The sequence below is a fragment of the Oncorhynchus kisutch genome, linkage group LG9 (genome assembly GCF_002021735.2).
Source record: "Oncorhynchus kisutch isolate 150728-3 linkage group LG9, Okis_V2, whole genome shotgun sequence".
In the NCBI taxonomy this organism is placed as follows: Eukaryota; Metazoa; Chordata; class Actinopteri; order Salmoniformes; family Salmonidae; genus Oncorhynchus; species Oncorhynchus kisutch.
Window position 1 is genome coordinate 43,451,679 of NC_034182.2, and position 14,706 is coordinate 43,466,384.

Below are 14,706 nucleotides of genomic sequence, written 5' to 3' on the forward strand. Positions count from 1 at the left end.
TATCTATACAGGACAGCATGTGTTACTAGACTACACCCTATCTGTACAGGACAGCTTGTACCCTATCTATACAGGACAGCTTGTACCCTATCTATACAGGACAGCTTGTACCCTATCTATACAGGACAGTTGGGGCTGCTGTTCACCAGTAAGGTCCTGAGGGTGGTGAACCAAGAGGACCGGAGGGGCCAGGGGACCAAGGAGCGAGGCCAGCCCAGGCATGACATCACGTTCTGGGTGTCAGAGGCACCGCGCTGGGGGGTCATCGTCAACACAGCTCTGGGGAACGGCAGTGTCAGCTCCTTCACTCAGGGTAGGACCAGGACGACTGGACTGGGAGATTTTTATATCTGACTCATGTATTTCTTATTCTCCATGATCAACATTTTCCGTGGCGAACTGCACTGGTCTGTAGTAATATTTTGGGAGATTAAGTTATGATGGACTCAAAACTGGGGGGGAAGGTGGGAAGGTGGGAAAAATGTCAGATGATATTCAGACCTCACTTTGTCTCTGTCAGATGATATCGACCAGAGAAGGATCTGTTATATTCTTCCTGCTGGAGTCAAATCTACCAGTGATGTGTTCTACTTCACTGTCCAATACAATGGTAAGGCCTGCCTCTCTCTCTCTCTCTCTCTCTCTCTCTCTCTCTCTCTCTCTCTCTCTCTCTCTCTCTCTCTCTCTCTCTCTCTCTCTCTCTCTCTCTCTCTCTCTCTCTCTCTCTCAATTCAATTCAATTCAATTCAATTCAATTCAAGGGGCTTTATTGGCATGGGAAACATGTGTTAACATTGGTTAAAGTACACAAGGGAAAATAAATAAACATAAATATGGGTTGTATTTACAATGGTGTTTGTTATTCACTGGTTGCCCTTTTCTTGTGGCAACAGGTCACACATCTTACTGCTGTGATGTCACACTGTGGTATTTCACCCAGTAGATATGGGAGTTTATCAAAATTGGGTTTGTTTTCTAATTCTTTGTGGATCTGTGTAATCTGAGGGAAATATGTGTCTCTAATATGGTCATAGGTTTGGCAGGAGGTTAGGAAGTGCAGCTCAGTTTCCATCTCATTTTGTGGGCAGTGAGCACATAGCCTGTCTTCTCTTGAGAGCAAGTTCTGCCTACGGCGGCCTTTCTCAATAGCAAGGCTATGTTCACTGAGTCTGTACATAGTCAAAGCTTTCCTTAAGTTTGGGTCAGTCACAGTGGTCATTCTGCCACTGTGTACTCTCTGTTTAGGGCCAAATAGCATTCTAGTTTGCTCTGTGTTTTTGTTAATTCTTTCCAAGTAATTATCTTTTTGTTTTCTCATGATTTGATTGGGTCTAATTGTGTTGCTGTCCTGGGGCTCTGTGGGATCTGTTTGTGTTTGTGAACAGAGCCCCAGGACCAGCTTGTTTGGGGGACTCTTCTGCAGGTTCATCTCTCTGTAGGTGATGGCTTTGTTATGGAAGGTTTGGGAATAATCGCTTACTTTTAGGTGGTTATAGAATTTAACGGCTCTTTTCTGGATTTTGATAATTTCTGGGTATCGGCCTAATTCTGCTCTGCATGCATTATTTGGTGTTTGTCCCATTTAGTGAATTCTTGGTTGGTGAGCGGACCCCAGACCTCACAACCATAAAGGGCAATGGGCTCTATGACTGATTCAAGTATTTTTAGCCAGATCCAAATTGGTATGTTGAATTTTTTGTTCCTTTTGATGGCATAGAATGCCCTTCTTGCCTTGTCTCTCAGATCGTTCACAGCTTTGTGGAAGTTACCTGTGGCGCTGATGTTTTTGCCAAGGTATGTATAGTTTTCTGTGTGCTCTAGGGCAACAGTGTCTAGATGGAATTTGTATTTGTGGTCCTGGCAACTGGACCTTTTTTGGAACACCATTATTTTTGTCTTGCTGAGATCCACTGTTAGGGTCCAGGTCTGACAGAATCTGTGCATAAAATCTAGGTGCTGCTGTAGACCCTCCTTGGTTGGGGACAGAGGCACCAGATCATCAACAAACAGTAGACATTTTGACTTCAGATTCTAGTAGGGTGAGGCCGGGTGCTGTAGACGTTTCTAGTGCCTACGCCAATTCGTTGATATATATGTTGAAGAGGGTGGGGCTTAAGCTGCATCCCTGTCTCACCCCACTGCTCTTTTGAAAGAATTGTGTGTTTTTGGCAATTTTAACCGCACACTTGCTGTTTGTGTACGTGGGTTTTATAATGTTGTATGTTTTTCCCTCAACACCACTTTCCATCAATTTGTATAGCAGATCCTCATGCCACATTGAGTCAAAAAAAAAAATTTTAATCAACAAAGCATGAGAAAACTTTGCCTTTGTTTTGGTTTGTTTGCCAATTAAGGTGTGCAGGGTGAATACGTGGTCTGTCATACGGTCATTAGGGTGTGCAGGGTGAATACGTGGTCTGTCATACGGTCATTAGGGTGTGCAGGGTGAATACGTGGTCTGTCATACGGTCATTAGGGTGTGCAGGGTGAATACGTGGTCTGTCATACGGTCATTAGGGTGTGCAGGGTGAATACGTGGTCTGTCATACGGTAATTTGGTAAAAAGCCAATTTGACATTTGCTCAGGACATTGTTTTCACTGAGGAAATTTACAAGTCTGCTGTTAATGATAATGCAGTGGATTTTCCCAAGGTTGCTGTTGACGCATATCCCACGGTAGTTATCGGGGTCAAATTTGTCTCCACTTTTGTGGATTGGGGTGATCAGTCCTTGGTTCCAAATATTAGGGAAGATGCCAGTTTTGAGGATGATGTTAAAGGGTTTAAGCCATTTGGAATTTGTAATCTGTATATTTTATCATTTCATTGAGTATACTGTCAACGCCACAGGCCTTTCTGGGTTGGAGGGTTTGTATGTTGTCCTGTAGTTCATTCAATGTAAATGGAGAATCCAGTGGGTTCTGGTAGTCTTTAATAGTTGATTCTATTAGTGGTTTTTGTTCTTGTTTGTTGCCCAAAATGACACCAGTTTGTAAAGAATGTACCTCATTGAGAAGAGCAAACAACCAATCAACTCTTTGTTTATTTACCATCTATTTAGACAGCTGTTGGGACTCTGGTGTTGATCTGAACTTCTCAGCAGTCTCATGCTTTGGGACATGCTTTGGGACTGCTTAGTCAGACAGAGAGAGAGAGAGAGAAGACAGAGATACGTTTGACCTTTATTTAACTAGGCAAGTCAGTAGACTGAAACAACGGCCATTTTGGTTCTAATGCATGGTGTACTCTACTATTATCAAAGATGTTTTTTAATTAACCCAAGATAGACCACAGCCTTTAGTTTCCAATAGGAGAAAATGAATCATAGTGGGCAGAACAAGCAAGGAGGTGGGCAGAGCCAAGCACAAGCTAGCAAGATCTTATTGGCACATTCTAGCGTGTACACTACATGACATGACTCCAGCTATTCCCACTCCCTCCAGCTATTCCCACTCCCTCCAGCTATTCCCACTCCCTCCAGCTATTCCCACTCCCTCCAGCTATTCCCACTCCCTCCAGCTATTCCCACTCCCTCCAGCTCTTCCCACTGCCGGCCACTGGGCTTCCTCTCATCACATCACAACATGGCTCCTTGTTCTATCTGTGCTATTATGCTCCATTTGCCAGGAGGAAACCGTGTGACCCAGCAGCCATTCCGGGTGCAGTGGGCCTGGGTTTCCATGGAGACACGGCTCTACACGGTGCAGGAGAGCTCCCAGTTTCTAGAGGTCACTCTGATGAGGAGGGGCCATCTGGGGGAGACGTCTTTCGTCAGTGAGTAGCAGCAAACACACAACCACCACACAACGTTGTAGTAGCAGAACCCCAGCAAACACACAAATACCACACAACGTTGTAGTAGCAGAACCCCAGCAAACACACAACCACCACACAACGTTGTAGTAGCAGAACCCCAGCAAACCATGCTGTGTTGTCATGTTGTGTTTCTACTATGTTGTGTTGCTACCATGTTGTTTTGTCATGTTGTGTTGCTACCATGTGTTGGTACCATGTTGTGTTGCTACCATGTTGTGTTGTTGTCATGTTGTGTTGCTACCATGTTGTGTTGTTGTCATGTTGTGTTGCTACCATGTTGTGTTGTTGTCATGTTGTGTTGCTACCATGTTGTGTAGTTGTCATGTTGTGTTGCTACCATGTTGTGTTGTTGTCATGTTGTGTTGTTGTCATGTTGTGTTGCTACCATGTTGTGTTGTTGTCATGTTGTGTTGTTGACATGTTGTGTTGCTACCATGTTGTGTTGTTGTCATGTTGTGTTGCTACCATGTTGTGTTGTTGTCATGTTGTGTTGCTACCATGTTGTGTTGTCATGTTGTGTTGCTACCATGTTGTGTTGTTGTCATGTTGTGTTGCTACCATGTTGTGTTGTTGTCATGTTGTGTTGCTACCATGCTGTGTTGCTGCCATGTTGTGTTGTCATGTTGTGTTGTTGTCATGTTGTGTTGCTACCATGTTGTGTTGTTGTCATGTTGTGTTGCTACCATGTTGTGTTGTTGTCATGTTGTGTTGCTACCATGTTGTGTTGTTGTCATGTTGTGTTGCTACCATGCTGTTTTGCTGCCATGTTGTGTTGTCATGTTGTGTTGCTACCATGTTGTGTTGCTACCATGTTGTGTTGTTGTCATGTTGTGTTGCTACCATGCTGTGTTGTTGTCATGTTGTGTTGCTACCATGTGTGTTGTTGTCATGTTGTGTTGCTACCATGTTGTGTTGTTGTCATGTTGTGTTGCTGCCATGCTGTGTTGTCATGTTGTGATGCTACCATGTGTGTTGTTGTCATGTTGTGTTGCTACCATGCTGTGTTGTCATGTTGTGTTGCCACCATGTTGTGTTGTCATGTTGTGTTGCTACCATGTTGTGTTGTTGTCATGTTGTGTTGCTGCCATGCTGTGTTGTCATGTTGTGTTGCTGCCATGCTGTGTTGTCATGTTGTGTTGCTAACATGCTGTGTTGTCATGTGGTGTTGCTACCATGCTGTGTTGTCATGTTGTGTTGCTACCATGCTGTGTTGTTGTCTAAGGTCTCTCTTCATGTTGTGTTGTTATGTGTTGCTACCATGCTGTGTTGTTGTCTTAGGTCTCTCTTCATGTTGTGTTGTTATGTGTTGCTACCATGCTGTGTTGTTGTCTTAGGTCTCTCTTCATGTTGTGTTGTTATGTGTTGCTACCATGCTGTGTTGTTGTCTAAGGTCTCTTCATGTTGTGTTGTTATGTGTTGCTACCATGCTGTGTTGTTGTCTTAGGTCTCTCTTCATGTTGTGTTGTTATGTGTTGCTACCATGCTGTGTTGTTGTCTTAGGTCTCTCTTCATGTTGTGTTGTTATGTGTTGCTACCATGCTGTGTTGTTGTCTTAGGTCTCTCTTCATGTTGTGTTGTTATGTGTTGCTACCATGCTGTGTTGTTGTCTAAGGTCTCTCTTCATGTTGTGTTGTTATGTGTTGCTACCATGCTGTGTTGTTGTCTTAGGTCTCTCTTCATGTTGTGTTGTTATGTGTTGCTACCATGCTGTGTTGTTGTCTTAGGTCTCTCTTCATGTTGTGTTGTTATGTGTTGCTACCATGCTGTGTTGTTGTCTTAGGTCTCTCTTCATGTTGTATTGTTATGTGTTGCTACCATGCTGTGTTGTTGTCTTAGGTCTCTCTTCATGTTGTGTTGTTATGTGTTGCTACCATGCTGTGTTGTTGTCTTAGGTCTCTCTTCATGTTGTGTTGTTATGTGTTGCTACCATGCTGTGTTGTTGTCTTAGGTCTCTCTTCATGTTGTGTTGTTATGTGTTGCTACCATGCTGTGTTGTTGTCTTAGGTCTCTCTTCATGTTGTGTTGTTATGTGTTGCTACCATGCTGTGTTGTTGTCTAAGGTCTCTCTTCATGTTGTGTTGTTATGTGTTGCTACCATGCTGTGTTGTTGTCTTAGGTCTCTCTTTATGTTGTGTTGCTACCATGCTGTGTTGTTGTCTAAGGTCTCTCTTCATGTTGTGTTGCTACCATGCTGTGTTGTTGTCTTAGGTCTCTCTTTATGTTGTGTTGCTACCATGCTGTGTTGTTGTCTAAGGTCTCTCTTCATGTTGTGTTGTTATGTGTTGCTACCATGCTGTGTTGTTGTCTTAGGTCTCTCTTCATGTTGTGTTGTTATGTGTTGCTACCATGCTGTGTTGTTGTCTTAGGTCTCTCTTCATGTTGTGTTGTTATGTGTTGCTACCATGCTGTGTTGTTGTCATGTTGTGTTGCTACCATGCTGTGTTGTTGTCTTAGGTCTCTCTTCATGTTGTGTTGTTATGTGTTGCTACCATGCTGTGTTGTTATGTGTTGCTACCATGCTGTGTTGTTGTCTTAGGTCTCTCTTCATGTTGTGTTGTTATGTGTTGCTACCATGCTGTGTTGTTGTCTTAGGTCTCTCTTCATGTTGTGTTGTTATGTGTTGCTACCATGCTGTGTTGTTGTCTAAGGTCTCTCTTCATGTTGTGTTGTTATGTGTTGCTACCATGCTGTGTTGTTGTCTTAGGTCTCTCTTCATGTTGTGTTGTTATGTGTTGCTACCATGCTGTGTTGTTGTCTTAGGTCTCTCTTCATGTTGTGTTGTTATGTGTTGCTACCATGCTGTGTTGTTGTCTTAGGTCTCTCTTCATGTTGTGTTGTTATGTGTTGCTACCATGCTGTGTTGTTGTCTAAGGTCTCTCTTCATGTTGTGTTGTTATGTGTTGCTACCATGCTGTGTTGTTGTCTTAGGTCTCTCTTCATGTTGTGTTGTTATGTGTTGCTACCATGCTGTGTTGTTGTCTTAGGTCTCTCTTCATGTTGTGTTGTTATGTGTTGCTACCATGCTGTGTTGTTGTCTTAGGTCTCTCTTCATGTTGTGTTGTTATGTGTTGCTACCATGCTGTGTTGTTGTCTTAGGTCTCTCTTCATGTTGTGTTGTTATGTGTTGCTACCATGCTGTGTTGTTGTCTTAGGTCTCTCTTCATGTTGTGTTGTTATGTGTTGCTACCATGCTGTGTTGTTGTCTTAGGTCTCTCTTCATGTTGTGTTGTTATGTGTTGCTACCATGCTGTGTTGTTGTCTTAGGTCTCTCTTCATGTTGTGTTGTTATGTGTTGCTACCATGCTGTGTTGTTGTCTAAGGTCTCTCTTCATGTTGTGTTGTTATGTGTTGCTACCATGCTGTGTTGTTGTCTTAGGTCTCTCTTTATGTTGTGTTGCTACCATGCTGTGTTGTTGTCTAAGGTCTCTCTTCATGTTGTGTTGCTACCATGCTGTGTTGTTGTCTTAGGTCTCTCTTTATGTTGTGTTGCTACCATGCTGTGTTGTTGTCTAAGGTCTCTCTTCATGTTGTGTTGCTACCATGCTGTGTTGTTGTCTTAGGTCTCTCTTCATGTTGTGTTGCTACCATGCTGTGTTGTTGTCTTAGGTCTCTCTTCATGTTGTGTTGCTACCATGCTGTGTTGTTGTCTTAGGGTCTCTCTTCATGTTGTGTTGTTATGTGTTGCTACCATGCTGTGTTGTTGTCTTAGGTCTCTCTTCATGTTGTGTTGCTACCATGCTGTGTTGTTGTCTTAGGTCTCTCTTCATGTTGTGTTGTTATGTGTTGCTACCATGCTGTGTTGTTGTCTTAGGTCTCTCTTCATGTTGTGTTGTTATGTGTTGCTACCATGCTGTGTTGTTGTCTTAGGTCTCTCTTCATGTTGTGTTGTTATGTGTTGCTACCATGCTGTGTTGTTGTCTTAGGTCTCTCTTCATGTTGTGTTGTTATGTGTTGCTACCATGCTGTGTTGTTGTCTTAGGTCTCTCTTCATGTTGTGTTGTTATGTGTTGCTACCATGCTGTGTTGTTGTCTTAGGTCTCTCTTCATGTTGTGTTGTTATGTGTTGCTACCATGCTGTGTTGTTGTCCTAGGTCTCTCTTCATGTTGTGTTGTTATGTGTTGCTACCATGCTGTGTTGTTGTCTTAGGTCTCTCTTTATGTTGTGTTGTTATGTGTTGCTACCATGCTGTGTTGTTGTCTAAGGTCTCTCTTCATGTTGTGTTGTTATGTGTTGCTACCATGCTGTGTTGTTGTCTTAGGTCTCTCTTCATGTTGTGTTGTTATGTGTTGCTACCATGCTGTGTTGTTGTCTTAGGTCTCTCTTCATGTTGTGTTGTTGTCATGTTGTGTTGCTACCATGCTGTGTTGTTGTCTTAGGTCTCTCTTCATGTTGTGTTGCTACCATGCTGTGTTGTTGTCTTAGGTCTCTCTTCATGTTGTGTTGCTACCATGCTGTGTTGTTGTCTTAGGTCTCTCTTCATGTTGTGTTGCTACCATGCTGTGTTGTTGTCTTAGGTCTCTCTTCATGTTGTGTTGCTACCATGCTGTGTTGTTGTCTTAGGTCTCTCTTCATGTTGCTACCATGCTGTGTTGTTGTCTTAGGTCTCTCTTCATGTTGCTACCATGCTGTGTTGTTGTCTTAGGTCTCTCTTCATGTTGTGTTGTTATGTGTTGCTACCATGCTGTGTTGTTGTCTAAGGTCTCTCTTCATGTTGTGTTGTTATGTGTTGCTACCATGCTGTGTTGTTGTCTTAGGTCTCTCTTCATGTTGTGTTGTTATGTGTTGCTACCATGCTGTGTTGTTGTCTTAGGTCTCTCTTCATGTTGCTACCATGCTGTGTTGTTGTCTTAGGTCTCTCTTCATGTTGCTACCATGCTGTGTTGTTGTCTTAGGTCTCTCTTCATGTTGCTACCATGCTGTGTTGTTGTCTTAGGTCTCTCTTCATGTTGCTACCATGCTGTGTTGTTGTCTTAGGTCTCTCTTCATGTTGCTACCATGCTGTGTTGTTGTCTTAGGTCTCTCTTCATGTTGCTACCATGCTGTGTTGTTGTCTTAGGTCTCTCTTCATGTTGCTACCATGCTGTGTTGTTGTCTTAGGTCTCTCTTCATGTTGCTACCATGCTGTGTTGTTGTCTTAGGTCTCTCTTCATGTTGCTACCATGCTGTGTTGTTGTCTTAGGTCTCTCTTCATGTTGTGTTGCTACCATGCTGTGTTGTTGTCTTAGGTCTCTCTTCATGTTGCTACCATGCTGTGTTGTTGTCTTAGGTCCTCTTCATGTTGCTACCATGCTGTGTTGTTGTCTTAGGTCTCTCTTCATGTTGCTACCATGCTGTGTTGTTGTCTTAGGTCTCTCTTCATGTTGCTACCATGCTGTGTTGTTGTCTTAGGTCTCTCTTCATGTTGCTACCATGCTGTGTTGTTGTCTTAGGTCTCTCTTCATGTTGCTACCATGCTGTGTTGTTGTCTGACGGTCTCTCTTCATGTTGCTACCATGCTGTGTTGTTGTCTTAGGTCTCTCTTCATGTTGCTACCATGCTGTGTTGTTGTCTTAGGTCTCTCTTCATGTTGTGTTGCTACCATGCTGTGTTGTTGTCTTAGGTCTCTCTTCATGTTGCTACCATGCTGTGTTGTTGTCTGACGGTCTCTCTTCATGTTGCTACCATGCTGTGTTGTTGTCTGACGGTCTCTCTTCATGTTGCTACCATGCTGTGTTGTTGTCTTAGGTCTCTCTTCATGTTGTGTTGTTATGTGTTGCTACCATGCTGTGTTGTTGTCTTAGGTCTCTCTTCATGTTGCTACCATGCTGTGTTGTTGTCTTAGGTCTCTCTTCATGTTGCTACCATGCTGTGTTGTTGTCTTAGGTCTCTCTTCATGTTGCTACCATGCTGTGTTGTACTATATTTGTATTTATTATATAAAGGTTTGTGGCTAACACAAAACAAATGCAATATGTTAACGTTTGTGAACTATTTCCCTTGTTGAATGCACCTCTGATCGATACAAATCCCTTTCAAACCAGCTGTCAGCGTGCATGACATCACAACGGAGAGAGGGCAGGACTACCAGGCCTCGCCCCCGAGACAGGTGCAGTTTAACCCCGGTCAGACCCAGGCCGTCTGGCGGCTGCGTATCCATGATGACCAGGTGTATGAGGGTACCGAAAGCTTCCGATTGGTCCTGTCTGAACCGGTGATGGCGCTGATAGGACAGTCCAGCTCTGTTACCCGTGGAGATACTAGACCCTGAGGATGGTAGGGAAGACGTATTGTTTATCAATACAGTATCGGTTCATCAATGCATAATCAATACATTATTGATCATGATCACATTTGTTATTGACAATGATAGATTGTGATTGTGTCTTAACCTCCATCCTTAACCTTCCAGCTCTACTAGCTGCTAGCGATTTAAATACTGCCTGTGTGTGTGTCTCTCTCTCTCTGTCTCTCTCTCTGTCTCTCTCTCTGTCTCTCTCTCTGTCTCTCTCTCTGTCTCTCCCTCCCTCCTCCCTCCCTCCCTCACTCACTCCCTCCCACCCTCCCTCCCTCCCTCCCTCCCTCCCTCCCTCCCTCCCTCCCTCCCTCCCTCCCTCCTCTCCTCTCCTCTCTGTAGAATCAGTAGTGTTTATCCCACAGGTAGAGTTCAGGGTAGAGGAGGACATTGGAGAGGTTTTGATCCCTGTCAGGAGGACTGGAGATCTCAATAACGAACTCACGGTCCTCTGTTACACACAGGAAGGTAAACAATGATGTCTTCTTCTTCGATATTTGTTTCCTGTCTCTTTCTCCTCAGAGTAAAGCTCTGGTCTCTTTCTCCTCAGAGTAAAGCTCTGGTCTCTTTCTCCTCAGAGTAAAGCTCTGGTCTCTTTCTCCTCAGAGTAAAGCTCTGGTCTCTTTCTCCTCAGAGTAAAGCTCTGGTCTCTTTCTCCTCAGAGTAAAGCTCTGGTCTCTTTCTCCTCAGAGTAAAGCTCTGGTCTCTTTCTCCTCAGAGTAAAGCTCTGGTCTCTTTCTCCTCAGAGTAAAGCTCTGGTCTCTTTCTCCTCAGAGTAAAGCTCTGGTCTCTTTCTCCTCAGAGTAAAGCTCTGGTCTCTTCCTCCTCAGAGTAAAGCTCTGGTCTCTTTCTCCTCAGAGTAAAGCACCAGTCTCTTTCTCCTCAGAGTAAAGCTCTGGTCTCTTTCTCCTCAGAGTAAAGCTCTGGTCTCTTTCTCCTCAGAGTAAAGCTCTGGTCTCTTCCTCCTCAGAGTAAAGCTCTGGTGTCTTTCTCCTCAGAGTAAAGCACCAGTCTCTTTCTCCTCAGAGTAAAGCACCAGTCTCTTTCTCCTCAGAGTAAAGCTGTGGTCTCTTTCTCCTCAGAGTAAAGCTCTGGTCTCTTTCTCCTCAGAGTAAAGCTCTGGTCTCTTTCTCCTCAGAGTAAAGCTCTGGTCTCTTTCTCCTCAGAGTAAAGCTCTGGTCTCTTTCTCCTCAGAGTAAAGCTCCAGTCTCTTTCTCCTCAGAGTAAAGCTCTGGTCTCTTTCTCCTCAGAGTAAAGCACCAGTCTCTTTCTCCTCAGAGTAAAGCTCTGGTCTCTTTCTCCTCAGAGTAAAGCTCTTGTCTCTTTCTCCTCAGAGTAAAGCTCCGGTCTCTTTCTCCTCAGAGTAAAGCTCTGGTCTCTTCTCCTCAGAGTAAAGCACCAGTCTCTTTCTCCTCAGAGTAAAGCTCTGGTCTCTTTCTCCTCAGAGTAAAGCTCTGGTCTCTTTCTCCTCAGAGTAAAGCTCTGGTCTCTTTCTCCTCAGAGTAAAGCTCTGGTCTCTTTCTCCTCAGTGTAAAGCTCTGGTCTCTTTCTCCTCAGAGTAAAGCACCAGTCTCTTTCTCCTCAGAGTAAAGCACCAGTCTCTTTCTCCTCAGAGTAAAGCTGTGGTCTCTTTCTCCTCAGAGTAAAGCTCTGGTTTCTTTCTCCTCAGAGTAAAGCTCTGGTCTCTTTCTCCTCAGAGTAAAGCTCTGGTCTCTTTCTCCTCAGAGTAAAGCACCGGTCTCTTTCTCCTCAGAGTAAAGCTCTGGTCTCTTTCTCCTCAGAGTAAAGCTCTGGTCTCTTTCTCCTCAGAGTAAAGCACTGGTCTCTTTCTCCTCAGAGTAAAGCTCTGGTCTCTTTCTCCTCAGAGTAAAGCACCAGTCTCTTTCTCCTCAGAGTAAAGCTCTGGTCTCTTTCTCCTCAGAGTAAAGCACCGGTCTCTTTCTCCTCAGAGTAAAGCTCTGGTCTCTTTCTCCTCAGAGTAAAGCACCAGTCTCTTTCTCCTCAGAGTAAAGCTCTGGTCTCTTTCTCCTCAGAGTAAAGCTCTGGTCTCTTTCTCCTCAGAGTAAAGCTCTGGTCTCTTTCTCCTCAGAGTAAAGCTCTGGTCTCTTTCTCTCCTCCAAAGGCTCAGCCAGAGGAACTGTTCCCAGCACAGTGTTGTCGTACTCTGACTACATCGCTCGTCCGGAGGACCAGCGCAGCGCTCTGCGTTTTGACCGCGGCGATGCCGAGAGGGCGTGTCGTGTACTCGTCATAGACGACTCGCTATACGAGGGGGCGGAGACCTTCGCCGTAACCCTGGGCGACGCCATGGGGGGGCTGGTGAGGGCGGAGCATAACAGTACACGCGTGGTCATACTGCCTCATACACCCGACGGTGAGTAGGGTGGCGTGCAGAGTGTGTGTGAGAGAGTTATTTTTCTGTTTCAGTACATTTTGTTAGTGTACAGTCTAAAATAGTCTAAAATATTACAGTTTCCCCCCTGTACTGTCATTTACTATCTCTGATGAGGTCTCCCTCTGTCCCAGAGCCTGTGGTGTATCTGGGGAGGTCAGAGTACTCAGTAGATGAGAGTTGTGGTTACCTGGAGGTTTCAGTGTGGAGGTCTGGTACTGACCTGTCCCATAATGCATCAGTCACACTACGCTCCCGATCAACACAGCCGGTCAGCGCTCTGGGTAGGAGGACACACTATTTATCTCTCTTACTCATCTGTCTCTCTCTCCTGCTCTCTCTCTCTCTCCTTCCTTCCCTCTCTCTCTCTCTCTCTCTCTCTCTCTCTCTCTCTCTTTCCCTTCTCTAACTCTCTCTTTCGCTCTCTTTCAATCTTTCACTTTTGCTCTCTCTCTTTCTCTGTCTCTTCAGTCTCTCTTCTCTATTGATCTCTCTTCTATCTCTCTTTCACTCTCCCTTCTCTGTCTCTCTTTCGTCTCTATCAATCTCTCTCTACCTCTTTCTCCTCTCTTTCTCCTCCCCCTCTTTTTCTATCCTTCCCCCTCCTCTCTTTCACCAACCATCTCCTCTCTCTCAATTCAATTCAAGGTGCTTTATTGACATGGGAAACATATGTTAACATTGCCAAAGCAAGTGAGATAGATAATAAACAAAAGTGAAATAACAAATAAAAATGAACAGTAAACATTACACATACAGAAGTTTCAAAAGAATAAAGACATTTCAAATGTCATATTATGTCTCTATACAGTGTTGCAAAGATGTGCAAATAGTTAAAGTACAAAAGGGTTGTATTTACAATGGTGTTTGTTCTTCACTGGTTGACCTTTTCTTGTGGCAACAGGTCACACATCTTGCTGCTGTGATGGCACACTGTGGTATTTCACCCAGTAGTTATGGGAGTTTATCAAAATCTCTTTCTCTCTCCACCCCCCCCCCCCTCTCTCTTTCTCCAAGCGGGGTTGGACTACGTGGGCATTGGCCAGAGTGTTGACTTCCCACCGGGCATCACCGTAGTGACGGTGAAGGTGGCCATCTTGGATGACCTGGGTGGTCCGGTGATGGAGGGGGAGGAGTCTTTCCAGCTGGTTCTGAGCATGCCCAGTAACGCATCACTAGGACGACCTAGCCTGGCTACCATTACTATCAATGACACCATGTCTGACTGTGAGTTCTAGGAGTTAGGAGACACAGTATATATCTTATTGTGAGTTCTAGGAGTTAGGAGACACAGTATATACCTTACTTTTTAGCATTGTCTATACTGTGCTCTTCAGAGTGGCTACATTAGGCTGTATAACGTGTTCATAACATCTCATTGTTCCTCTGTCTCTGCCTCAGTACCCAGGGTGCAGTTCAGGGAAGTGGAGCTGCGGGTGGACGAGGCCGACGGACGGGCGGTTGCCGTGGTAACCCGTGACGGCGACCTAGGCCTCACCTCCGTTGTCAGATGTTACACGCGCCAGGGTTCCGCCCAGGTGATGATGGACTATGAGGAGAGACCAGACACGGATGACTCCGTCGTCACCTTCAGGCCAGGTAAGAGAGACAGTACAAACACATGGACATCAGGACAGATTGGAAGGTGTCCTCATTTTGCTGTTTTTCATCTGATGTCCCCATTTGTCACATAAACGTGTGTGTGTGTTTGTTTGTGTGTGTGGACATGTTTAACTATTCTTGTAGGGACCAGAAGTCCCTACAAGAATAGTAAACTAACAAAAAATTGACCAACTGGGGACATTTTGTTGGTCCCCACAAGGTCAGATGCTACTTCTAAGGGGGTTTAGGGTTAAGGTTAGAATTAGTGTTAGAGTTAGAATTAGGAACTTGGGTTAGGAGCTAGGGTTAGGAGCTAGGGTTAGGAGCTAGTGTTAGTTTTAGGGTTAGGAGCTAGGGTTAGGAACTAGGGTTAGTTTTAGGGTTAGGGTTAGAATAAGGAACTTGGGTTAGGAGCTAGGGTTAGGAGCTAGGGTTAGTTTTAGGGTTAGGAGCTAGGGTTAGGAGCTAGGGTTAGTTTTAGGGTTAGGAACTAGGGTTCGTTTTAGGGTTAGGAGCTAGGCTTAGTTTTAGGGTTAGGAACTAGGGTTAGTTTTACGGTTAGGGTTAGGAGCTAGGGTTAGTTTTAGGGTTAGGAACTAGGGTTAGTTTTAAGGTTAGGAGCTAG

General features: G+C 44.5%; 1 pseudogene; it reads left to right on the forward strand.

Moving 5' to 3' along the window:
* Positions 1-14,706, forward strand: part of LOC116375239 (FRAS1-related extracellular matrix protein 2-like) — a 65,532-nt pseudogene that overhangs the window by 15,080 nt on the left and 35,746 nt on the right.